Source organism: Bactrocera neohumeralis, unplaced genomic scaffold (genome assembly GCF_024586455.1).
Source record: "Bactrocera neohumeralis isolate Rockhampton unplaced genomic scaffold, APGP_CSIRO_Bneo_wtdbg2-racon-allhic-juicebox.fasta_v2 cluster09, whole genome shotgun sequence".
NCBI classification, from domain to species: Eukaryota; Metazoa; Arthropoda; class Insecta; order Diptera; family Tephritidae; genus Bactrocera; species Bactrocera neohumeralis.
This window is the reverse complement of record NW_026089622.1, coordinates 26050926-26075818: the sequence shown is the minus strand read 5'-3', so window position 1 is coordinate 26075818 and position 24893 is coordinate 26050926. Positions and strand designations below refer to the sequence as shown.

Below are 24893 nucleotides of genomic sequence, written 5' to 3'. Positions count from 1 at the left end.
CTGATGGCACTACAACACAACACCAACACAACTCCCCACATATGTACTCAAAAAAGGTTGGGCAAAGGGAAGGCAGGCAGATACCTTGTCACCGAATACACTATTCTTCAAAACATATGTATAAACTCATTTTAAAGACGCTTTGAAATGATCATGTGTGTTCACTCGCACTCATTTTTCAATCGGTATTTCATTTCTCGCTTCGGTTAGAAGGTGCGTATAAACACCTCACGTTATCGAAACATGCCTTATGGCAGTCAAATGAACAGGGCTGCCAGATATTTTTCTTATTGAAAATGCATAATTCTACATCATGAAAAAACTGGAAAATCTAGTAAATTGTGTTATTTCGTATTTATCTTAACCAAATCTAAATATAAAGCAATAATTAACTTGGACTTCTACTTGTGCAATTACGATTTAATGAAAAACTTTGCTAAGAACTTATTTTTTTTGCAAATAACTTAAAACCGGCAGCTCTGTCAGTTAAGCGTATATTTATTTGAGCTTTTCGATTTGTCCTCATTTATTTATACAAAAGTGAAAAATTTTTATCAGAAATGGAAAATAATATTAAAAAGCAAAATTTATGGAAGCATATAGAAATTACTGAAATGCTTTCAGTAATTAAAGAGAACCATGTGTTGAAACTTCTTGATAGTAAGGTAAAACGCAACAAAAATGTATTTGAAGAAGTGGCTCGAGAACTGAAGGCAAAAGGACATAATAAGGATGCAGTACAAATAAGAACGAAGTTTAAGGCATTAAAAAGTGAATACTATAAAGTAAAGCGTAATAATAACACCAGTGGCGCAGAAAGACAGACATGCGAATATTTTGACCTACTGGATGAAGTTTTAAGCCATCGCCCAGCAATAGCGACAGAGGGAGAGGACACCTCACACAATAATTCGGAGAATGGCACAGCTGAATCTGAACCCCCCAAATTCAAGCAAGTTCATTGAAAACTTTTAAAAATCCAAGTATGTAGACCAGGTTACTTCTAGTTTTGATTGATCAATCATTTTCAAGTTTCAGAAAAGAAAACCTACCAAAGGGTAATGGAGTCTTTTACCAAAGACTGGAAGCAGACTCAGGACAATTTAATCGGCGCAATAAAGGAGCAGAACACAAATTATTTAAGCACCATGGAAAAATGATTGAAAAAAAATCGCGTAGAAACAGCCAAAATGCTGGAAGAGGATCGTCGTGAGACAGCTAATGTTTTCAAACATGGTCAGCATGATCCAGCCGCCATCACTTACATCAATGTGGTATCCCTACCAAATTGGGGTTCCATCACGTAGTGCAGTGCTATCTGATTAATTGTTCAGTAATTTTTTGACTTCTCAAGCCGATGCGCCAACTCCGGAATGTAATGGTATTTTTGCATCCACGCCGCAGTCATCTCCAGCTAAATAACATGACCTTGATATTAGCTGTTAACTTTTTAAGTCATATTATTTAATGAATTGTAAGAGCTTTTTAATTTTCTAATACACGTTTTTAAACTCTTAAAGTTTACACAGCGATTTTCTTATATTAAGGAAATAGGGGTTAGCACATACATATAATTAATATAATAATACGAGTATATTCAATAGTATGATTCCGCTAACTGAAATATTTATGAGTAGGAAAAAATTGTTAGAAATGTGATGTTCGTAAAGGATAATTGTCTTTCAGCCAATTTTTAATATTATTTCGCAAATCTTTGGGATGGATGGTTCTTTCGCTAATTATCTCACTTGTAATAGTATCTTGTGGCTGTAAGTAATGTATATCTTCTTGGACGGATTGGGACCAGAACTCCAAATATGATTCCTTCTGCTGCTCAACATAGTTGTGTAGAATTGCACAAGCCAGAACAACTTGTGGAACGAAAGCAGGGTCGACATCGATTCGTTTTGCAATGCATCGCCAGCGTCCTTTCAATCTGCCGAATGCGTTTACTACCACTATTTGTGCGGAACTCAACTGAGTGGCAATTGAACGATTCCTCTTCAGCATTTAAGTTGCCAATAAATGGCTTCATCAACCATGGAAGAAGAGGATATGCAGGGTCCCAAACAAGAAATAAAGGCGTTTCTATATTATTTACCAATTTTGTGTATATTGGAATACTGGTTGAGCAGTTTTTGAATATTCCTGATTCCTTAAATACCGTCGCATCGTGAGTACTACCTGGAAGCTTCACGCTGACGTCTGTAAACCTGTATTAATAGAACACAATGTTTAATAATTTACACCAAAATGTACGTTTTTCTACATATCTTCTTATAAATAGTTGTTATCTACGACCCCTTGCATTACAATCGAAGGCCATCCTTTTCTATTTATAAAATCTAAGAATCCATCACTTGGCGGCAAGACTGGAACATGGGTACCTGAAAAATTTATAGATTTACTAGCTACATATATTTATGTACCAGCTTAAGCTATTCGATGAATATTACCATCAATTGCACCAATAATGTTTATAATACAAGACTTCTTTTCGAATTCATTTGCAATTATTAATGCGTCTTCCAATTTTGGAAACTTGATCATTTCATTTTTCAGTTGTATTAAGTCACTCACTACTAAATGGAAGTATTTGTGAACTGTGCTTTTATGTACACCATCTCTCTGTTGGAAGAGGCAAAGTGACGGCTCACAGTCCCTTCTGAGAAAAGGATCCAGTTTTTCACAAAGCAATAAGAAAGACTTCTTGCTCATTCAGAACGCTTCGAACTGGCTGTTTGAGGATCCACCAACAGTTGTCGTTTCGTTTCCTTTTCTATAAACTACGAATTCGCGGCATATTGGTTGTTAAAAATAAATTTGGAACATTGCTGTGTGAAACCCAAAATTCTTTTAAGTTTTCCTTTCTTTTGTCAAGCAACTTGAATATGTCTGAATCCGCAGTCAAATGTTGATTTATACAAATAGACCTCTTTCTTTTCACCGCTTTCATTAAAGTAAAAAGCAAGAATGATAGAATACAAGATTACGACACTAGTTTACAGTTAGTTTTTTTCGGTTTAGCTCTTGACAATTCTTACAAAAACAAATACATTGTTCAACAATTTCGTGACGTAACAGTTTTGCGTTGAGAAGAACAAGCATAGAAATGCATACAAATTGTAAACAGAAAACTAAACACTTTTTGAAATTCCCAAAATAATATTAATTCATTCGTCTTTGTAGGAAAAATTTCAGTAGAATGTTTAGAATATTGTTGCGAGAAAATATGTATATAATTAGTTTTAGGCACATCCACAATAAATAGAGTAGCATGTGTGGAAATTGTTCAAATGAAGAAAACCAGTGTAAGTGTACTGTTGTATTTATTTAAATTTCTAAGCATAAATATATTAATTTTTTAAAATGAAATGTGCAGTGGCTTTTTGTAATAATTATTATGCAATTAAAGGATCGAAAACGAGGTTTTTCAATTTTCCGGCCGATTTAAAAGTTGCCAAAAAATGGGTGTTATTTTGCAAAAGAAATGATATATTTAATACTAAATTAATAATTTCACAATTCTTTTATCATATTTTCATACATCTGATACATCTGAACTTATAATATATGTATATATTTATATACAACACAAGAAACGTCTTCTCCATTTGAATCACAACTTAATAGACAATTTTATTATCAATAGGCCGATATATTTCTTTAGAAATGATTCAAATCTTTTCACTCAACAATATTCAATCGCTTCACTAAAACTTTTCATTAAAATCGAAAGAATTAATAATATTTTGCGAATTTACAAAAGTGTTTACTTTTCTATTTACTATTTGCAAGCCATTTGACAGATTTTTACTCTTTTTCTTCTCAACATGGAACTATGACGTTTCGTAATGGCGGTCGTCGTAATCTTGTATTCTATCATTCTTGTGTAAAAAGCAAGTTTTTAGAATTGTTTTCTCCGTTCATCTCGGTGAATTTAACACCAATGAAGGAATATCAACAGAAAACAGCTGATTCGACATGCATTACAAAGCGGTTGCACTGAACACGGTTTTAAGTCTATTGCATAAACACTTGGCAAGAAAGCGTATTGAGTCGATGCGGATTCGATTAATGCGTGGTATAAACGTGGTAACAATTCGACACATTCAATTCGATCATAAACACTTTTGATTCTACACTGCGCCTCATAAGCACTACCTTTCGTTAATCGGATATTTAGTGCGGCATTATTAAAAGGTGCAAACAGTGGCTATACATTTATTCACTTTCTGAGCTGGTGCGTTTTCGTCTATTCGGATGATATGACCTAACCAGCATAGCCGCTGTCTTTTAATTTGCTGAACTATATAAATGACGGTGATATGTCTCATACAGGTCATTGTAATAGGCAAAGTACCATACATTTTTCGCGAAAAGTTTCTCTCGAAAACTTGTAACGTCGACTCAACAGATGTTGCCATTTTCCATGCCTCTGCACCATTTAGCAGGACGGGAATAATGAGTGACTTATAGCGTTTGGTTTTTGTTCGCCGAAAGAGGACTTTACTTTTCAATTGCCTACTCAGTGCGAAGTAGCAAGAGTTATCCGGCGTAGGATTTCGAGGCTGACATTTTTGTTGCTGCTAATACTGACGTCAGTGACGTCGGAGCCTAGTCGCGAGTGCAATGGCAGCTTATTCGATGAAGGAGATATTTAGTGTTGCCCTCATTTGCTTCGCTTCCTTATTCATTCTGGAGGAAGTAGTACTAACGGCGCGGTTGTTCGGGCAAATGTTATTAATATTATCAGCGTACGCTAGCAGCTGTACACACCTTCTCTGTGTAGTTCTGCAGCTCGAATCATTTTCTACAAAAGTATATTGAAGAAGTCGCACGAAAGGGAGTCGCCTTGTCTGAAACCTCGTTTGGTATCGAACGGTTCAGAGAGGTCCTTCCCGATCCTGACGGAGCTTTTGGTATTGCTCAACGTCAGTTCACACAACCGTGTTAGTTTTTCGCGGATACTAAATTCAGACATGGAAGCATAAAACAGCTACTTTTCGTGCTGTCAATAGCAGCATTGAAATCGACGAAGAAGTCTTCTCTTTTCACGGATCTTTTCCAAGATTTGACGCAAGGTGAATATCGGGTCAGTTGTTGACTTTCCAGGTCCGCATCAACACTGATAAGGTCCAATTAGTTTATCGACGGTGGTCTTTAATATTTCCCAATCAATAGGACCTTATATGCAATGTTGAGGAGGCTTATCCCACGGTAGTTGGGGTTGATTGTGGGGTCTCCCTTCTTGTGGATTGTGCGAAGCACAATTAAACTCCAATCATTGGACATGCTTTCGTCCGACCATATTCTACAGAGAAGCTGATGCATGCTCCTTATCAGTTTTTCGCCGCTGTGTTTGAATAGCTCGGCCGGTAATCCATCGGCTCCCGCCGCTTTGTTGTTTTTCAGAAGGGTAATTGCTATTGGAACTTCTTCATGGTTGGGCAATGGAATGTCTGTTCCATCGTCATCGGGTTCGCATTCTCCTGGCGTTATACTTTCACTGCCATTCAGCAGGCTGAAGAAGTGTTCCTTCCGTAATTTTAGTATGCTCTGCGCATCGGTCATTAGATCACCTTTGGAGGTCTACAAGAGTATGCTCCGATCTTGAAACCTTCTGTTAGTCGCCGCATTTTTTCGTAGAATTTTCGACAGGGGTAATGTGTTACGAGTTACGTTTTCTGTTGTTGTAACAAAAAAATGAATTTCACGAATAAAAAGACCTCGATTCACCGTACTGTGCGGTTTGTCGTTAGGTTCTTTATTAAATATGATCTTTAATTCTTAAACTATGCTTAGCTTAATTTACTTACAGCCGTTGTGCTGATTCGACATTTCCCGCTGTCAACGACAAATATTTATAATATTATTTTATTATTTAAAAAAAAAATACTTATTCTTACATTAAGTTGTAACAGCCTGGGAGAGGTGGAGTCATCTGATGATACAACTCCCCCAGCTTTACTGTTAGAACTCTCCTGAGTTCTTGTATTTACAATTTACAAATTTAGTTATATAATTATTATTAAGTGCGATTTTTCTGTCATCGCAGTTCTGTTTTTTTTTTACATCGTTATTGGTATTTTTTATTATTACTATATCTTCGCTTACTTATATTATTGTGGTTGTGTTATTGAATATAAATTCACATGTATTTGAGAATATACAGCTTTTATATAATTTTAAATTTTTGACTGATTTATTCACTTCATAATTGAAATAGTTTTCACCTATCTTGGTGACAACTTTTTCTTTTTCATTAATAAGTAATTTATTTTTATTTGGTAGCGGAGCTATTATTTGAATTTTAGTTCAATGGCAAATATTATTTTTTCATTTTTGTATACTACTACTCCTACTTTTGCCATTTTTAATTTGTAAAAAGTAATTTCATATTTTTCAGTTTCTTCTCCAGTTAACATACTTGTTTGCACCATATTGTGCTTTGCCGCCGCTTGGTTATCTTGTATTTCTGGAATTTTATTTTCTATAATTTTTTGTTTGTTCATTTGGTTATTATACAAAAGTTTTCGTTCAATTATATTTTGCTCTTTGGTTGTTTCATTTACAGATGTTATTACTTATTTCCTGTCTAATTCCATGGTCCCTTTCAACAGGTTTAATGATCTATTGAAATGTTCATTAATATATCGCTCATTTGCTGCAAGACCGGCATAAATCAAAAAACGTGATTTTTGAGTTAATGATGCAGAATTGTTCGTCATACTTCATGTTGAGTGAAAAATTCATATGAATACCTCTTATATGCTGCGCTTGAGAAGAGAATATGATTCCTGTTTTCCGTGTAAGGTTGGAGTCAGTTGAAAACTTTTAACGCGTTTTCTGGCAAATCGATTTTTTTGACTTATGCCGGTCTTGCAGCAAATAAGCGATATATTTGTTTATTTAAATTCTTAATATGTAGCATAGGTTTTAGTCGCCTCTTACGACAGGCATAACTGACCATGGGTATATCCTTGGAAAATCCCATACGCACTGGGGTATTACCAAAATTATGCAATAATGCCTTTTTTGTTTTTATTTGCCAATTTCATTCTTCTTTTTATATTCGTCGGATGAACGTTCTGTAGTGGATTAATTTGGTAATACGGTTGATTTTTATGCCGTACTCTTTTGTAGTTCTTTATTGGACCTTCTCCCCCTGTTTCTATATAGTCTTCCCTTTCTTTGTTCCTTTTGCCTATACTGTTCCTTTTGAACGTGTCCTCAATTCCTATTAGTTTCTCCAACAGGGCTGTTCAATCTCTCTACGTCCGCATTTCCTATATGGCTGTTTGGCTTTTTGAGATGAACCTGTATTCCTTCATGGTTAATCATTATTGCTTTCTTTGTGGGCCAGTTTCTATCTGTTTTTATAGACGGCCTCAAATTTTGTGAGCTTATCCTATTCTGCTACAAAGGCTTGTTTTTTGAAACGAAATATATAAATGTGCACTATTTCAGTTTTTATTGAAGTTATACTTCTTATACGAGTTCGGAAAAGGTTGCGATAGATTCAGGTTGCGCAACCTTGCTCAATAATATGAATCTACGCAACCCCTTGCTCAATATGAATCTACGCAACCTTGTCTGCGAAGATGTTCGAGCAGCAAGCGAAGACACGATGTCGCTAACGGTTCTCAGAACGCACAGCAGTTCAGGGATAGAAACATACTCTGCTGCTGAGTAAGGTCTGTTCGTAGGGGCATAGATGAGTGCTTCGAATCTGCGTGACGGGTTAGTTAGTGTTGTACCACCGAGAGACGAACATAACTTGCTGCGTGAAAATGGAATTAAGTGAGCCATCTCTGACATGTACATATAAGTATATATGAATGTATGAACATGCAAGTCAATGCGCGCACATGTAATAAGTATATTGATAAGTGATGAAAATTTGATTTCAATTTCTGAACGCGCACATGCGTATACATACACTCATAAGAGCATGTGCAGATACACAAGATAGGATAGAAGATGTATGCCTTTTAACATCGTATACTATACAAATAAATATTTTTCTTACTAATAGAAATTAAATTTATCACAGTAATATACATAATATACATATATGTCATAATATTGCAATGATAAATATATATTCTTAAATAAGAAAAATATTTATTTGTACAAGTATACGATGTTAAAAGCGTAAAATTAAAAATTTATTCTGTCGAGATTCGAACCTGAGACCTGTGGTATCATCTTGACTTTCCAAGCGCTTACCACCAACACCACGATTGACACTTAGGTTGCGCTGACTTAAGTATGGTTTTTTTATGCATGTACATAAGAAACATACGATGGTTCTAATAATTTGGTTTAAGTATAGAAATATGCTTTTGTAGAACATTTGCTTTCGCAAATATACAGAAAAATGTGCAAACGACATAATATATGTACATATGTATGATTGTTCCGCATTTTGATTCTACGCCGGTCAAATTTCTATACAAAAATCGGCTGAAATGTGCGAGAAAATAAAAAAATGGACAACTAGGGCAAATAATTTTTAAAAAATTTATTGACAATTAAATATAAATGAAAATACATGTAAATTTACTCAAATTTATTGAAATTTCGTAATATTCACGACTTAACCCGCACACGTCTTATTCGCGCAAAATTTCCAACTTTATGAAAATTGGCGCAATTATTGACACTTCAATTTTATGTAAAGTTTAAAACATGTTTATATATGAATATATAACATACTTGATTTTGGCGCAATTATTGACACTCGTCTTAATATACAAAATTGGGCCAAAACGAAACAATAAAATACATACATAATTACTTTTGCATGTCAATATGGAAATGCCGACGGCAAAACGCAAAGGCATATATTGCACATATGTACATACATACAAACAAGCGATTTCTTGGTTGAAAGCAAAAATTGAAGCATGAGAAATTGAAATGCCGACGGCAAAACGAAATTGCTTACATTCGTACATTGCGTATGAATCATGAAAATATCATCATAATGTTTAGGTAAATCTATATATATAAAAAGAAGTTACATTTCCTTGGTAATCTTATAACTCAAGAACCGCCAAATCGATTGACTCAAAAATTTTAGAGTTCGTTCCTACCTATAAGGAGGTAGTTTGTGTGAAGTTTGTTTGGAATCGGTGCAGCCGTTCCTGAGTTTGACATTTTTTGTGAGTAAATACACTGTACCAAAATCAAGTATTTGCAATACGATTTATCAATTTTACATCGTGCTCTCATTGCGAACAGAATATTAATTTGCTGTCATTGGAATTCAGTTGACAGTTTTCTTATGTGCTTTGAGTTCTTTTATATCTTGCTCTCATTTTGAACAAGCATACTTTTGGTGAGTGTTAACCATGTGTTTCTTTTTTAATTGTATTTTAATTGCTTCATTTCTATATATATAGTTCAATTGCCAAGCGTTACTTAATTTCACAATTTTAATTTGATCTAATTTTCCGGTGAGTGTTTTCTTTATTTGCACAATTGAGGTTATGTCCAGTGTGAGTGTATGTGAATTCATATTTCCACGCACACACATTGAAGTTTGAATTAAATGTATAATTTTTTCTAGAAATAATTTTCAATGTATTGCTTTTACATTCAATTAGTCATACACTGTACTGAAAGAATGTCACGTTCAAGACGTTGGCAGACGTTCACGTCAATCAAATGCTACAGCGTTAAATCGAAGATCACAAAGTGAAGAAGATCGTGTTCGACGAAATGAAATGGAAACACAACGACACAGACGGAGAACTCACTTGGATAATAGTGAAGCACCAAGAAACCGTCGTGGGCGTACGTCCGTTTATGATATACGTCAAATGGAACAAGCGGCTTTCAATTACGATGCCACCATTGATTACAGCATGTATGCCTACATTGGCCAGATGAATATAGAATGTATACATTGCAAAGCATTTAAATTTATAAACGAAACTCCTGGCATGTGTTGTGCTGGTGGGAAAGTCAAACTTCCGCCAGAACCTTTGCATTCATTGGTTTTTGGTAATTCGCCAACGTCAAAGCATTTCCTCTTAAATATGCAAAAATACAATTCATGCTTTCAAATGACATCTTTTGGAGCTACAAATATTATAAAAGATGGATTTATGCCGACGTTTAAGGTGATTTCTTCGTGTGAATTAGCAATATCATTTTTAATTTATGTGCCGTCCCTGTGTTCGATGTTTTTAGAAATTAAGATCCGTTATCATCTATATATATTTCTCGACCGTTACAGATTCAAGGTCAAATATACCATAGAGCTGGGTCTTTGCTACCATTCCCAGATGGTGATCATAAATTTTTGCAAATATATTTCATTGATGGTGAGAATCGAGAATTAAATAAGCGCTGTGCAATTTCGACGAATACGAGAAGATCAATCGTGAATGAATTGCAAACATTTTTTCATCAACACAATGAATTGGTGAAATTGTTTAAAGTGGCACCCGAACGGATGCCCTCCGATGGCCACAAAATCATAATAAAAGCCGATAAAACACCAATTGGGGAGCACACCAGACGATTCAATGCACCAACGATTGATGAAGTAGCCATTGTTGTGGTTGGCGAACAGTTTCAGTCACGAGACATTGTTTTGTATCGTAGAAATGAGAATTTACAACGTATTTCAGAACTCCATCGCTGTTATGATGCATTGCAATACCCCATTTTGTTTTGAAGAGGGGACGATGGCTATCACATCAACATACCAATGATAAATCCAACAACTGGTACATATACATTTTATTTTGTTTAACACGTTCGCGTTCATTTGAATTTAGCGGGTGGCTGCCAAATAATCACTTAATTTTTCCATACAAAATTGAAGAGCGGGAATTCTCGCTTTTTTTCTACAGGTTAATTTTTTTAAATAGTCTGAACAAATTAGGGAATTCCCGCCATTACCACATGTATTTCCTATGCACTTTTGTCGGGATTTCCCGCATTTCGTTTTATTGAAACTTCCCCTCAACAAACCATAAATGACTGGCACGTTAACTTTGAACGGGGATTCCCCAAATTAAATTTGTTTGAATTGCGGTTGGCCTGTCAGGGATGGTAGCACACGACTTTACCAACACTAAAAATGTGCAGCGGTAGAAAAGCCCTATTCAAATAGCGCGGGAATTCCCGCAATTTACGCGAATGTGGTAAATATGATTTATAAATCATTTTCATTCGCTAATTAATTTTTGCAATACAGGTCAATAATCAACAAAAAAGTCAGTGCGATGAATTTTTAATCGTACCGATTTCCAAAGCAATTGATTGCTGAAACAATTACAGGAGGTGATGGATATCCACAGTATCGTCGACGATCAACTGAAGACAACGGTAAATCAACTGTAATTAAAATTAAAAATCAAGATGTTGAAATCGATAACCGGTGGATAGTTCCGTACTCAAAAATGTTCAACGCTCACATCAATGTAGAATATTGCAGTTCTGTAAAATCAATCAAATATATTTGCAAGAATGTGAATAAGGGCAGCGATATGGCTGTTTTTGGAGTGGCTCCTGAGAATAATCATGACGAAATTTTGCAGTACCAAATGGGGCGCTATATTAGTACGAATGAAACTGTATGGCGTATTTTATCGTTTTCAATTCATGACAGACATCCGGTTGTTGTACATTTGGCAGTTCATCTTGAAAACGGCCAACGTGTTTACTACACTGCGGCAAATGTCGAGCAAAGAGTAGTAGAGCCACCAGTAACTACACTGACAGCTTATTTTCAGTTATGTGAAACTGATGAATTTTCCAGGACTTTGCATCAACAAAAAAATTTCAACGTCGCAAACAAGGCACACCTGTTGATGGTTATCCAGGTATTTTTCGAACAGATACTTTGGGACGCATTTATACAGTTAGTCCAGCTAATGTTGAATGTTTTTACTTGCGACTTTTGTTGGTGAACGTACATGGACCTCAATCATTCCAACATTTACGAACTGTTAATGATCAATTGTGCGCAACATACCGTGAAGCATGTCAACACTTGCATTTGCTGTAAGATGATACGCATTGGGATGCTACGCTTCGTGATGCATCAATTGTTTCTCCACCAATTCAAATTCGTATGTTATTTGCGATCATAATATCAACATGTTTTCCATCAAATCCACTGGAATTGTGAAATAAATACAAAGAGTTCATGGCTGAAGACATTTTGATTCAACTTCGACATCGTTCCAATGATCCTGCATTGCTGCTGACATTGGAAATGTATAATGAAGCCTTGATAATGATCGAAGATTTGTGCCTTACGATTGCAAATAAGGCATTAGGGCAATCCACCAAATCATTTGATGCATGATTAATTTGAACGAGAATTGCAACGCGAACTGCAATTCGATCGTAATGAATTGCGTGCGTTCGTACAAACGTATACTCCACAATTAAATGATCAACAAAAGTATGTATATGACACAGTGATGCAAGCTGACAATGACAACACTGGTGGATTGTATTTTTTGGATGCACCTGGCGGCACTGGAAAAGCATTTTTGATTTCATTAATACTGGCAACGATTCGGTCGGAACAAAAAATCGCATTGGCACTTGCTTCTTCCGGAATTGCAGCTACATTACTTGATGGCGGCCGCACAGCACATTCCGCCTTGAAATTGCCATTGAACATGCAAGCAATTGAAACACCAGCATGCAGTATTTCAAGGAGTTCTGGAATGGCTAAAGTCTTGCAACAAACATCCATTATTTTATGGGACGAATGTCCAATGGCCCATAAAAAATCTTTGGAAGCCTTAAATTGAACATTACAAGATTTGAGACGGAGTTTACAGCTGTTTGGCGGTGCATTAATATTGTTATCTGGTGATTTTCGTCAAACGTTGCCTGTTATTCCGAGATCAATACCAGCTGATGAAATTAATGCATGTTTGAAAAGTTCATTTTTGTGGGCACACGTACAAATGCTTTCGTTGACGACCAATATGCGTGTGCGTCTTCAAAATGATTCTTCAGCACGTGAGTTTTCAAAGCAATTGCTGAAGATTGGCGATGGAAAAATGGCAAGTGATCAAAATGGGTTTATCACGTTACCGAATAATTTTTCAATAATTGTATCATCAAAAGAAGAACTCATTGATCGCGTTTTTCCAAATATTGCTCAAAATTATAAGAACCATGATTGGTTACGAGAACGTGCAATTTTAGCACCAAAAAATGTCAATGTCAATGAATTCTTTTTCCACATCCAGGAAAAATTGCCAGGTAATTCGGAAACGTATAAATCCATTGATACTGCTATGAATGATGAAGACGCAGTCAATTATCCGGTTGAATTTTTAAATTCTTTGGAACCACCAGGCATGCCACCGCATAATTTGAATTTGAAAGTTGGTTCATCGATTATACTTCTTTACTTCTTCGAAATCTTAATGCACCGAAACTTTGTAATGGGACGAGACTTTCAGTGAAGAAATTGATGCCAAATTTAATTCAAGCAACAATTCTCACTGGCAAAGCAAAAGGTGAAATTGTACTAATACCGCGCATCCCATTAATACCAACGGACATGCCATTCGAATTTAAACGTCTTCAATTTCCTGTTCGGCTATCTTTTGCTATGACTGTCAACAAAGCCCAAGGGCAAACGCTTCAGGTGTGTGGAGTTAATTTAGAGGAAGCTTGCTTTTCTCACGGTCAACTGTACGTTGCATGTTCGAGAGTTGGAGCCACGAAAAATTTGTTTATTTATGCACCAAAAAATAAAACAAAAAATTGTGTATACAGTTGTATTAAATTGAACATTGCTTTTCTTTTTCATTATTGAAATCAAATCTTTTAAGCAATCAATTTTTTGCGTAGAGAAACGCGGCGGGTAACGCTAGTCTTTTATATATTTAAAATGAGTTATTATAAAATAAGATCACATATTCAATTAAAAATAAATTCTGTTGGGATTCGAACCTACGCACCTCCTACGTGCTCGTCGTAACTTTTGAAGCGCTTACCACCAACATCACCATTGACACTTGAATTACGTTTTCCTAATTATGGTTTGGTTATGCATGAAAGAAATATACAATGGATCGCCGATTGTGACCTCTTTCCTTGCTGCTGCTGCGCATATGTATGTTTGTGTGTGTTTAAATGAGTTAAGCGTCCACCCACTCTACCCGGGAAGAACTAGCGCACCCTAATAAGACAGTTTAGTTCATCACAGCTGAGAACACGACAACACAACTCACCATGCCCATACACCAACAAACTTATCAAAAAGGGATGAAAAACCAGAAAGCAGACACATTTAAACACACATTTCGTTATACACACCCGGGCAGATACTTTCGATTCGTCTACGGGCCTAAGCTCCACATAGCCTCAGAAGTTTATACATACAATTTTCTCGATACAACATTCAAAACGCTTCTACATTACTTTGGATCAGCCGTGATCCTTCCTAATTCAACATCTCTTCATTTCGCATCGATCCCGCACTTATTTCATTTAATTAAGTTTGGCATGTATTGTAACCCGGATTTGTGTTAAAAATAAATTATAACGTTTTTCCTATTAGATAAAAGAATGCGTTTTATTTAATAACATCAATCGCGAGTTTAAGTGACTCATAAACTTAAATACAGAGGTGTGTGATTCCCAGATAGTTGGGCACCCAATTGTTCAGTGTGCTTGCTCATTATTGTAGTTATACTGCTTTTTCTTTCCTTTGTCTTTCATTTCTGCGAATTCTCAACTATTTTATGTGACCTTTTGTTGAAATACCCTGCTTTGGCCGTTGAAAAATTAGGGCTATACTTTACAGGATTATTTCTGTAGTTAGTCTTCATTTACATTTTTTGGAAATCGACCCGCGATGACGAGGTATATCGTTTTATCTGACAGCGTGAGGTTTAAGAAGTTCATTTCTAATTGTGTCTTGTGGCATATTAGAAATGATGTTTCTTCGAAAATCGTTCGCTTACAACGGATAAAACGACTTCTGAGTGGTGATTTTAATGAATAAATTCCTTTTGGTTGAAATGCTCTGCGTTGGCCGTTGAAAAGTTAAGACTATACTTTTCAGGATCATTCATTTCTTCAAAGAAATTAATGACCTTTAGAAATATGCATATTTGCATTATTTCGTTGTCATTTCCATATTCGAAGTTCTATGGCATAAGTAAAGTAATGGCCGCCGATTGTCACCCCTTGCCGCTGTAGCAGCTTCGCCTACAAACATGCGTAAATACATATGTATATATGTATACGTATGATCGTGAATACATATCGACGCAGATTTTTGCGAGAAGCACTAGAAAGTTGTGCAATTTATGATTTTTGGCTTTTGCCATCGTCGCGAAAAGACGACTTGTTGGCAAAGGCATGCTCGGGGAAAACAGCACAATATTATCGTGAATACCGAACAAGAAAGAAAGCAGAGCGGGAAAAGGAGAAATTGGAAATGATAGCTGGCAGTCAAACGAAGAAGAGCAAAACAGCTGCGGAACATCAGAGAGCGCGTAAAAAAATTCAACATTTGCTGTTCCATCAATCTCTGCGGGAGCATCTATAACTACTGATACTATATCAACGGTCGTCAATTCACCGATAACTGCTGGGCCTTCAACGCGTGTTGATGGATTACAAAAGAGAGATGATTACGCTGCATATTCTCTTCCGCAACGAAGAGACAGAACTACTTTTCTAGTCAAAGTTCCTTCATTTAGACTTTGCTTTATTCTTCATTTTATGTGCATAATAAATTTATAAAATGTGAATTTAACTTTTCTTGTTTTCTTTCATTTAAAATGATATGCATTTCTCGGAATATCACTAAGAAGTATAACTTCATCCGAGCGTAGGGACTCCACGCACCTTTTTTTTTCTCTCACTGCGTCTGACTTGTTGATTTTCATTTTCTTGTATCTTATCACCAGTTTCAACTACTGGATCGGTATTCTCGAGACAAGTGGAATTTTCATTTGAGTTTTCACCAGACTTTGAATCCATTGATTCATTCATATTCTGTGATGGAAAATTTGACTCTTCATTCTCTTCAATTAGAGAATCATGACTTGTGCTATCATCATTATGTTTTACCACAGAGTCATTTTCATTTAAGGTCACAGATTTTATGTTTTTTTCGTCCACCACTACATCTCTAGCTATCATAAACCTTCCCGATTCCTCATTCCACAATTTATAGCCATTTGGCTCATACCCAACGAGTACAGTCTTGATAGATTTTTCATCAAATTTTCGCTTACGCACTTTATTTAGTGCGTATACAGTCGATCCAAAAATTTTCAAATATTTTAATATTGCCTTCTTTTTACGCCACATCTCATATGGTGTTTTTCTTATATTTTCCAAAACTCTACTTGGGGACCTATTAACTAAATAAGTTGCTGTTAAAACAGCTTCTCCTCAAAAACTTTTATTAAGTTTAGTACAGTTAATCATAGAGCGAGCTTTTTCGGTGATTGTTCTAATCATCCGCTCTGCAACACCATTCAATTGTGGGGTATGAGGAACCGTTAAATGATAGCTGATACCTTTTTCTACACAAAATTCACGCATTTCATTAGAGAGGTATTCCCTACCATTATCAATATATAGATTTACCATTTTTAAGTTGAAATGAGCCTCACTTTTTGCCACAAAGTCTTTGAATACAAAAAACACGTCTGATTTATAAGCTATTAAATATGTCACACAGTAATGTGTGAACTGATCAATAAATACTACATAGTAGTTTTTATTATCAATAGTTGAGGGCGTAACCGGACCACACACGTCAGAATGAACTACGAACAATGGGCGGTCAATATTTTCTTTGTTTTTAGATTTTTCAAATTTTAGCCTAGATTGCTTTCCGTTAATACACGCCTCACATATTTCATTTCTATTTAGCTGTACGTTTTTTATAAGTTCAACATCTTCAAACAAGCTATTCCGTTTAATTTCTAAGAATTTTCCTACACTAATATGGCCTAACCTTTCATGCCACAAGCGATATTCTGAATCATTTAAAATTTTGGGTGTATATACTATACTATTTAAATAAAATTTCACAATCGGTACATTATACTTACATATCCCTTCAAATGCCAAGTTACCATTTTTGACTACTTTTATACCATCCGGATTAAATTCGACGGACATTTCAGCATCTAGCATCTTCTTCACGGATAGTAAATTGTGCGGGATTTCCTTGCAATACAGCACATTATATAATGCAATGTTTTTCCCAGAACTGTTAAGACTAACTAGTCCTTTCGCAGTAGCATACACAAATTCTCCACGCTTTGCAATCTCAATAGCCACACTTGGATTTATATTCTCATACTCGGAAAATAAAGTTATGTCATTTACTATATGATCTGATGCCCCTGAATCTAGTATAAAATCTACGCCATCTGTCTTTTCACTGGAATTAGCTAATTTCATCATAAATGCGAAAGCACAGTCCGGCTGCGTTGCTGCCATCTGAGTCTGTTTCATCTCTAACCGCTACGTTCATCATAAATGCAAACGAGCGTTCTGGCTGCGTTGCTGTTGCCATCTGAGCCTGTTTCTCTCTAACATTACTCTGGACATGAACATTCTGGTTGCCACCTGCCTGCCTTTTTAAGAAGAAACAGTCTTTCTTCATATGGCCTAATTTGCCGCAATTAAAACACTTCAGCTGAAGCTTTGACTTATTCAGAAATTGTTTCTTCACAAATTTTGTTATTTTGTTTTTGTATGTGCTATCCCTAGGCTCTCGATTGCCTATAGCCTGCAACACTTTTGCACTTGTGTCCTTCCCAACTCCTTTTAGTTTAATTTCGTGATCGAGAAGCCGAGTCTTTACAAAACCTAATGTTAAATTGCTCTCAAAGAGAGTTTCTATCGCTGTTATTACACCATCATAGCTAGTTGGAAGTGTTAGAAGCAAATTAGACACTTTGTCCATTTCATCTATCTTGGCTCCCGCCGCAACTAACTCAGTAACCAAATCATCAAATAAACGAAAGTGGATTTCTAGCGGAGTATCACCCTTCAATTTTAGAGACAATAGTTGTTTGCGTAATGAAAGTTGAGACGCCAGGCTTTTACGCTCGTAAATAGTGTCTAAATTTTCAAAAATCTCCTTAGCCGAGTTCCCATTGTTGGCAAATACTAAAAAAGATTCACTCAAATATTCAATTACAAGACTCTTTGCATTTCTTTCTGCTCGCTTCACTTCATCACTTTCCTTATCATTTGGTTCCTCATCAATTACTTTTAACAACTCGTTTTCCTCTAACAAAGCCCTGACTCTAAATTTCCATATAGAATACTTTTCCCCATTAAAAGGTGTTATATTTCTCTTTCCTTTTTCCATCTTCCGAGAATAACTGTTCTTTTTTTTTTTTTGATTGCTATGCGCTTCTCAGAATTTTAGTATTTTGCTAGTCTGCTCTAATACTCACACAGAAATTGAAAAAATGTACGCCAATTTGGTGCGTTATACAATACAAATATGTATGTACATTAGGGTGATTCAAAAAAATTATTATGAATGATGATACACATAGTTTTTTTTAAAATTTACTTTTCTATTAAAATGGTCTACTACGATATTTCGATTTTTAAGCGTTTACGAGATATTCATCGTCAAACATCAATGCATATTACGGTGATTCTTTTTTTTTTTCGTTTGGTACCCTGAAAATGGGTTCCTAGACACCTCTAAGAAAGCCTCTCAAAAATCTATTCATAATAATTTTTTTTCATTGAGTTATAAAATTAAGAGGAAATAAAGAATTTTTCCAAAAATAGTCAAATTTCAACCGTTAATATCTTTTAAACGGTTGGGTTTACGAAAAAATCATAAGAGACCATATTTTAGAGCATTCAATTTCCTACAAAACCTAATTAACAAAATATTTTTTCAAGTAGTTGGAAGCGAGATATAAATTTTTCTATCTGATAATAAGAAAAAATAGAAAACCGTTAGACGGAGGACCTTCCCGTTACAATTAAAAACTCATATTTGGAGAGGCTTTCTTAGAGGTGTCTAGGAACCTATTTTTGCAAAAGTAAGATAAGGAAAAATTAAAAGGTCATAAAAAAAAAAAAAATGCCAAATTGAGGTTTTTTTGAATCACCCTAATGTACATACATGTATTTTGATCCATTTGTTCACATTATGTATAATAATCGTGAGGATGTATAAATAATTCGATTTTAATTTTAGTTTCTATTAACAAATTTCAATATTAATTATTTTGTTAGTTATTTTGTTTAGACTTGATTTAAGTTTCAGTTGTTTCACTTTTCTTATTTCAATTTTATTATTTGTTAACAATCAAAGAAATTTGAAAAAATATAGCATGTTTAGCTGCGTTAAATTGTGATGGGCAAATAATGTATGGAAATTATTAAATAATAGTTTTATACAAACTCCAGTGGTAAGATGTGAACACCATAAAAATGCCGATTTGCCAAAAATAGTAAAAATGAACTTTTAATTGTAGTTTTCAGATAGATAATTTTATTTTTCCAACCGCACATTTTTCGTTGTCTTTTAGTAAGTAAAATAGGTAATGTGTAGGAAAAAGAATGCTAAAAACGTTCTTATGTAGAGAGGGAGAGAACAAAGAGAAGAGAGAGAAACTTTGAACTCATTTCTGAGATCTTCTTATTAATTTCATCTCTTTCCACACACAACAATGTATTATGTGATGTACAATGTTTTTAGTATTTTCAACAAGCCACCTCAAAAGTTACACTTTTACAAAATTAAGGAAAAACAAAAGATAATTTTAAAATGAGTGTGTGCATATTCAAATGGTTGTATTATTTTTCTTCTCTGGGGACTCTTTCTTTTTTGATCCAGCATTTGCTGCAAAGAATTGGGGAAACCCAGTAAAACCCAATCAGATCAATAAAAAAACACAAATTAACAAGATTCGTTTATATAAACAGCAATGGTTAGACTAGAAATTATTTTAGTTTGATTATTGCTAAATATATATATATATGCCAAGAGATCCAGTTTGTCTTGGTTATCAAGGTTCAGGCTGAAGGTCCAATTAGTCCCAGTTGGTCTCGCAGTGCAGTGAATCTAGCTGTTGGTAGTGACTTCGTTAAAATATCAGCCAATTGTAAATCTGTGGAAATATACTTGACGCAGATTAGTTTGTTTTCAATTTGTTCCCTGGTAAAATGATATTTAATATCTATATGCTTAGTTCTCTTGTGGCAAATAGGATTATTTGCTATACTAATACAACCTTGGTTGTCTTCAAAAATATCTATTGGGCCATTTACTTTAAATTTAATTTAATTTATTAATGACTTTAGCCATAATGCTTCTCTAACACCTTCAAATAAGGCCATATATTCGGCTTCGGTAGATGAAGCAGCAACTGATTTTTGTTTCATAGTACTCCAGGAAATTGAACAATTTCCAAACATTTTAAATATATATCCTGTACTTCTCCTATCAGTCTCATTTCCAGCCCAATCAGAATCGACATACCCTATAAGAATATTATCTACTTGAGGATTCCTTTTGAACGATAACTTTAAGTCAACAGTTCCTTTTAGGTATCTTAAAACTCGTTTAAGACATTGCCATAATTCTTTATTATTATTATTAGTATACCGGCTTAAGATACTTATTGATGTACTCAAGTCCGGACGTGTGCACAACATTATATACATTAAACAGCCAATTAAATTCCTACATGGTGCTTCACATGATTCTTCCGCTTGCAAGTCCTCATAATTTAGTTTGTTTGGAAGAGGGGTACTAACTGGATTACAATCCTCCATTTTGAATTTCTTTAAAACATTTTTAATATATGCAGATTGACTGAGACAAATTTGATCATCTTTTCGATCAATTTTTATTCCAAGGAAATGTCGTATTTCACATAAGTAAGTCATTTGAAACGTACTTGAAAGATAAGTTTTAAATTTAGACATACTTTCGGAATTTCTGGTGGCAATTACCATATCGTCAACATATAATAGTATATATATATTTTTACTTATATCTCCCTTATTTAAAATATATATACATCGGTCTACTTCTAGATTCTGAAAACCAAAATTTTTAAGTGGACTTTCAAAAACCTCAAACCAGCATCGTGCAGCTTGCTTAAGGCCATAAATAGCTTTATTAAGTTTACATACTTTATTTCCATCATACTGGTTTAAACCTTTTGGAACCTTCATATAAATTTCATCCTTTAAAGTTTCATATAAAAACGCTGTTTTTACATCCATATGATGGATCAGTAAATTATATTGATTAGAAAATGCCAAAGAAATCTGAAACTAGAAATTCGTGCAACAGGTGCAAAGGTCTCATCATAATCCATCATATATTCTTGGGTGAATCCCCTTGCTACCAGTCTTGCCTTATATTTTAGTAAATTACCATTTTCGTCTTGCTTTAAACTAAAAACCCACTTGCAATCTACTAAGTTTTTATCCATAGGCCTTTGCACTAAGCACCATGTATTATTTACAAAATGAGAATTTAGTTCATCTTGAATGGCTTCCTCCCACAAGATTCTGTCATCGCGAAATTTAATTTCCTCATATGTATTGGGAATATTAAACATAATTGGGTATTCATAAGACATTTTTCTAAAAATCTATATGATAATTTTGGTTTATCTTTATTGAAGTTATACTTCTTATACGAGTTCGGAAAAGGTTGCGATAGATTCAGGTTGCGCAACCTTGCTCAATATGAATCTACGCAACCTTGTCTGCGAGCAGCAAGCGAAGCGGTGACAATCGGCGATCGTTTGTTCGTTTCTTTCGGCACAGCTCGGCTTTTCTACCAACAACACAATGTTGCCATGCTTATGCTGTTGTTGTTTTTGTAGAACAATGTTTCAATTTTTGGTTGGTGACATATTCAATTAAAAATAAATTCTGTTGGGATTCGAACCTACTTACGTGCTCGTCGTAACTTTTCAAGCGCTTACAACCAACACCACCATTGACACTTGTATTGCGTTGTCCTTATTATGGTTTGGTTATGCACGAAAGAAATATACAATGGATCGCCGATTGTTACCTCTTTCCTTGCTGCTGCTGCGCATATGTATGTTTGTATGCTTGTTCATTATTGAAGTTATACTGCTTTTTCTTTCCTTTGTCTTTCATTTCTGCGAATTCTCAACTATTTTATGTGCCCTTTTGTTGAAATACCCTGCGTTGGTCCATTTTTTGGAAATCGACCCGCGATGACGAAGTATTTTCGTTTTATCTGACAGCGTGAGGTTAAGAAGTTCATTTCTAATTTTGTCTTGTGGCATATTAGAAATGATGTTTCTTCGAAAATCGTTCGCTTACAACGGATAAAACGACTTCTGAGTGGTGATTTTAATGAATGAATTCCTTTTGGTTGAAACGCTCTGCGTTGGCCGTTGAAAAGTTAAGACTATACTTTTCAGGATCATTCATTTCTTCAAAGAAATTAATGACCTTTAGAAATATGCATATTTGCATTATTTCGTTGTCATTTCCATATTCGTAGCAATAGAAGTTCTATGGCATAAGTAAAGTAATGGCCGCCGATTGTCACCCCTTGCCGCTGTAGCAGCTTCGCCTACAAACATGCGTAAATACATATGTATATATGTATACGTATGATCGTGAATACATATCGACGCAGATTTTTGCGAGAATCACTAGTAAGTTGTGCAATTTATGATTTTTGGCTTTTGCCATCGTCGCGAAAAGACGACTTGTTGGCAAAGGCATGCTCGGGGAAAACAGCACAATATTATCGTGAATACCGAACAAGAAAGAAAGCAGAGCGGGAAAAGGAGAAATTGGAAATGATAGCTGGCAGTCAAACGAAGAAGAGCAAAACAGCTGCGGAACATCAGAGAGCGCGTAAAAAAATTCAACATTTGCTGTTCCATCAATCTCTGCGGGAGCATCTATAACTACTGATACTATATCAACGGTCGTCAATTCACCGATAACTGCTGGGCCTTCAACGCGTGTTGATGGATTACAAAAGAGAGATGATTACGCTGCATATTCTCTTCCGCAACGAAGAGACAGAACTACTTTTCTAGTCAAAGTTCCTTCATTTAGACTTTGCTTTATTCTTCATTTTATGTGCATAATAAATTTATAAAATGTGAATTTAACTTTTCTTGTTTTCTTTCATTTAAAATGATATGCATTTCTCGGAATATCACTAAGAAGTATAACTTCATCCGAGCGTAGGGACTCCACGCACCTTTTTTTTTTCTCTCACTGCGTCTGACTTGTTGATTTTCATTTTCTTGTATCTTATCACCAGTTTCAACTACTGGATCGGTATTCTCGAGACAAGTGGAATTTTCATTTGAGTTTTCACCAGACTTTGAATCCATTGATTCATTCATATTCTGTGATGGAAAATTTGACTCTTCATTCTCTTCAATTAGAGAATCATGACTTGTGCTATCATCATTATGTTTTACCACAGAGTCATTTTCATTTAAGGTCACAGATTTTATGTTTTTTTCGTCCACCACTACATCTCTAGCTATCATAAACCTTCCCGATTCCTCATTCCACAATTTATAGCCATTTGGCTCATACCCAACGAGTACAGTCTTGATAGATTTTTCATCAAATTTTCGCTTACGCACTTTATTTAGTGCGTATACAGTCGATCCAAAAATTTTCAAATATTTTAATATTGCCTTCTTTTTACGCCACATCTCATATGGTGTTTTTCTTATATTTTCCAAAACTCTACTTGGGGACCTATTAACTAAATAAGTTGCTGTTAAAACAGCTTCTCCTCAAAAACTTTTATTAAGTTTAGTACAGTTAATCATAGAGCGAGCTTTTTCGGTGATTGTTCTAATCATCCGCTCTGCAACACCATTCAATTGTGGGGTATGAGGAACCGTTAAATGATAGCTGATACCTTTTTCTACACAAAATTCACGCATTTCATTAGAGAGGTATTCCCTACCATTATCAATATATAGATTTACCATTTTTAAGTTGAAATGAGCCTCACTTTTTGCCACAAAGTCTTTGAATACACACAGTAATGTGTGAACTGATCAATAAATACTACATAGTAGTTTTTATTATCAATAGTTGAGGGCGTAACCGGACCACACACGTCAGAATGAACTACGAACAATGGGCGGTCAATATTTTCTTTGTTTTTAGATTTTTCAAATTTTAGCCTAGATTGCTTTCCGTTAATACACGCCTAACATATTTCATTTCTATTTAGCTGTACGTTTTTTATAAGTTCAACATCTTCAAACAAGCTATTCCGTTTAATTTCTAAGAATTTTCCTACACTAATATGGCCTAACCTTTCATGCCACAAGCGATATTCTGAATCATTTAAAATTTTGGGTGTATATACTATACTATTTAAATAAAATTTCACAATCGGTACATTATACTTACATATCCCTTCAAATGCCAAGTTACCATTTTTGACTACTTTTATACCATCCGGATTAAATTCGACGGACATTTCAGCATCTAGCATCTTCTTCACGGATAGTAAATTGTGCGGGATTTCCTTGCAATACAGCACATTATATAATGCAATGTTTTTCCCAGAACTGTTAAGACTAACTAGTCCTTTCGCAGTAGCATACACAAATTCTCCACGCTTTGCAATCTCAATAGCCACACTTGGATTTATATTCTCATACTCGGAAAATAAAGTTATGTCATTTACTATATGATCTGATGCCCCTGAATCTAGTATAAAATCTACGCCATCTGTCTTTTCACTGGAATTAGCTAATTTCATCATAAATGCGAAAGCACAGTCCGGCTGCGTTGCTGCCATCTGAGTCTGTTTCATCTCTAACCGCTACGTTCATCATAAATGCAAACGAGCGTTCTGGCTGCGTTGCTGTTGCCATCTGAGCCTG

General features: G+C 35.1%; 2 long non-coding RNA genes and 2 pseudogenes across 2 annotated transcripts; 3 read left to right on the top strand and 1 right to left on the bottom strand.

Annotated features, from left to right (window-relative positions):
* Positions 1–1360: 1360 nt before the first annotated feature.
* LOC126764269 (uncharacterized) lies at positions 1361–4092 on the bottom strand. Its single transcript, XR_007667851.1, has 3 exons — positions 3045–4092; positions 2457–2949; positions 1361–2387 (listed from the first exon to the last, which is right to left on the bottom strand). It is a non-coding gene; the product is annotated as an uncharacterized LOC126764269 (long non-coding RNA).
* A 10697-nt stretch (positions 4093–14789) lies between these two features.
* Positions 14790–14992, top strand: LOC126764782 (small nucleolar RNA U3; annotated as a pseudogene).
* Positions 14812–22387, top strand: LOC126764352 (uncharacterized). The gene is made up of 2 exons (XR_007667965.1): positions 14812–14892; positions 22257–22387. It is a non-coding gene; the product is annotated as an uncharacterized LOC126764352 (long non-coding RNA).
* On the top strand, positions 22214–22355 carry LOC126764763 (small nucleolar RNA U3; annotated as a pseudogene).
* Positions 22388–24893: the final 2506 nt, after the last annotated feature.